Consider the following 3,343-nt stretch of genomic DNA (forward strand, 5'->3'; position numbering starts at 1 on the left):
TATTTGGGTCGTGCCCCCAGTTTTCTAGCACCTTCTTTAATTTGACACAATTTCACTTGATCTTGCTTCTATATAAGTAAATTCTGGCACTTCTATTTCTTTTTTTAAGAGTTTTGTTGGCTCTAGTGGGATTTATTTGAAATGATCACACAGAAAAGAGGGTTATGAAAGAGTGGGGAGAACGGCCGGCCCAAGGCATAAGGAAACCAACAGACGGAGCAGCAAAGAGGCTCCCTCAGAGGAGCTGCTTTAGTTTTTGTAATAATTTTTATGTCATTATATCAAAAACACACAATTTCACCACGAAGTGATTTATTTTTACAATAATATATATCTGATAATGTATGTAGAAATCATTATTTTATGGATAAAAAGAAAAAGAAATTGCTCTTGGGGCCTCCGGGTGGCCGCGGTAGGTACCGCATGCTTCGCCGGTAATTTGAGCTGCCATGCCTTGGTAATGTAATGTAATGTAAAAGATTTGTAAAGCTGCTAATAGAAAATTAGCGTGAACGGTCCAGTTCAACAGCCAAACATTTATGCTAGCGTCTTTGTGTTTGTGTGAAACTGAGTTTAAACTTTAAATGAGTTGATTCTCATGGTTGGCGGTGTATATTTCTGAGGTATTTTTTGGCTTCAAAACGCCGTGTTTGATAACGTTTGATAACAATAATTAAAACGTCTCAATGTTTGACATCGTCTAGCAAAATGTTTTTACGTCAGGCTACATAGCTGCTACATCGATGAGCTGCTGCTCTATGCTGTAGTTGTGGGTATGTTTGCTGCTGAGCATAATCATTTTGTGGCTAAAACATACATTATTTTTCTAAGTTATGTGAAACTTCTGTTAAAATCATTTCTCAGGAGAGAAAGACTCACCTGGTATAAATTACAAACCGGATTCTAAAAAAGTTGGGAAAGTTGTGTATAAAAACTGAATGCAATGATGTGGAGGTCCCAACATCTAATATTTTATTCACAATAGAACACAAATCACAGATCAAAAGTTTAAACTGAGTGAATGTATCACCTTAAGGGAAAAATATGTTGTTTCAAAATTTCATGACGTCAACAAATCCCAAAAAAGTTGGGACAAGAACATTTTTACCACTGTTTGGCATCTCCCTTCTTCTTACAACACTCAGACATCTGGGGACAGAGGAGACCAGTTTCTCAAGTTTAGAAATAGGAATGCTCTCCCATTCATGTCTGATACAGGCCTCTAACTGTTCAATCGTCTTGGGCCTTCTTTGTTGCACCTTCCACTTTATGATGCACCAAATGTTCTCTATAGGTGGAAGATCTGGACTGCAGGCTGGACATGTCAGTACCCGGATCCTTCTCCTACGTAGCCATGATGTTGTGATTGCTGCAGAATGTGGTCTGGCATCATCTTGTTGAAAAATGCAGGGTCTTCCCTGAAAGAGATGACGTCTAGATGGGAGCATATGTTGTTCTAGAACCTGAACATAGCTCTCTGCATTAACGGTGCCTTTCCAGACATGCAAGCTGCCCAGGCCACCAGCTCACATGCAACCCCAGACCATCAGTGATGCAGCTTCTGAACGGAGCGTTGATAACTTGGGTTATCCTTGTCCTCTCTGGTCCGGATGACATGGCGTCCCAGTCTTCCATAAAGAACTTCAAATCGTGACTCATCTGACCACAGAACAGTCGTCCATTTTGCCCAGTGCAAACGGCTGAGCTTGTGGAGCTTAGAAATGGCTTCCTCTTTGCACTGTAGAGTTTCAGCTGGCAGCGGCGGATGGCACGGTGGATTGTATTCACTGGCGATGCTTTCTGGATGTATTCCTGAGCCCAGGCTGTTATTTCCTTGACAGTGGCATTCCTGTTTGAGGTGCAGTGACTTTTAAGGGCCCGGAGATCATCCAGTAGAGTTTTACGGCCTTGACCCTTACGCACAGCCATTGTGCCAAATTCTCTGAATCTTTTGATGATGTTATGCACGGTTGATGATGATAACTTAAAAAGTCTTTGCTATTTTACACTGGGTAACACCATTCTGATATTGCTGCACTATCTTTCTGCGCAACAATGGTGGAATTATTGATCCTCTTACCATCTTGGCTTCAGAGAGACACTGACACTGTAAGAAGCTCTTTTTATACCCAAACTTGTTGTCAATTGGCCTAATTAGTGTTAATTGGTCTTCCAGCTGTTTGTTATATGTTCAATTTCCTTTTTCCAGCCACTTATTGCTACTTGTCCCAACGTTTTTGGGATTTGTAGACACTGTGAAATTTTGAATCAACATATTTTTCCTTTAAAATATTACATTTACTCAGATTAAACTTTTGATCTGCCATCTATATTCTATTACGAATAAAATATTGACATTTGCCATCTCCACATCATTGCATTCAGTTTTTATTCACAATTTGTTTAGTGTCCCAACTTTTTTGGAATCCGGTTTGTACATTTTTAGCTAGTGGAGTGACACTTAAGAGAAATATATTTAATCGTAGAATGTCACGAATATGTGTATAGGGCTGCACCGATTGCAGTTTTCTGGTCGATCCCTGGTTACCGATCTTTAAAAAGCCTGACCCGCCTATTTTGATTTTGGTTGATATGAATTTTTTTGTCTCAAATGTTGCTAAATATAGCAAAAAAGTCAGTGAGTTGGCAACAATGGGGTGAATATTGTTAACTGCAAACGTCCAGACCTGACCTGGTGGGCTGGTCTGACAGTCAAACCTCTCACTGCAGAGCAGAAGAGGACAGAGGCTGATCTTTAAACCTTTGCTGACGAAGATAAGATTAGAGGAAAAGATCAGCATCACATGTAAGTATCGGCCAATCACGATCCCCCAAAATTAAGGAAATCGGCGCCCAGAAATCGTATATAAATGTAAACAGCACTGCCAGAGATGCAATAAGCTTATAGCAGATATGTGAATGATCTAATGATCGGACTGCTGATTGCAGCCAGTCCACATTGTTAGCAGAACTAGAGGGCCCCAAAATCAAATTTCGCTTAGGGCCCCATGGAGGGTTGGGCCGGCCCTGGGGGCAAGACATGTGGCAAAGGTAATTGAACTCAAACCTGCAACAGCTGCGTCGAGGACTAAGGCCTCCGTACGTGGGTTGTGCTTTACCCCTGCACCACCATAACACCCCTGGCACTTCTATTTCTAAATCGTAACAAATACTTTAAATATGAAGATGCACCAGGCTGGCTCAAGTCAGACATTAAAATGTCGCTCAGTCAATTGATTTTCCCATTTTTTGACTAAAACAGGAAGTTGACATTTATTCATGTGATCTAAAATCAGTCCAAACAAAGCACCCATAGCCAGGCTATGTTGTGTTCAGAAACAGA

General features: G+C 40.8%; 1 protein-coding gene across 2 annotated transcripts in view; it reads left to right on the plus strand.

Annotated features, from left to right (window-relative positions):
* Positions 1-3,343, plus strand: part of LOC107834891 (amyloid beta A4 precursor protein-binding family A member 1-like) — a 25,831-nt gene that overhangs the window by 1,424 nt on the left and 21,064 nt on the right. The window lies entirely within an intron of this gene.

Source organism: Poecilia formosa, unplaced genomic scaffold (genome assembly GCF_000485575.1).
Source record: "Poecilia formosa unplaced genomic scaffold, Poecilia_formosa-5.1.2 Scaffold830, whole genome shotgun sequence".
NCBI classification, from domain to species: Eukaryota; Metazoa; Chordata; class Actinopteri; order Cyprinodontiformes; family Poeciliidae; genus Poecilia; species Poecilia formosa.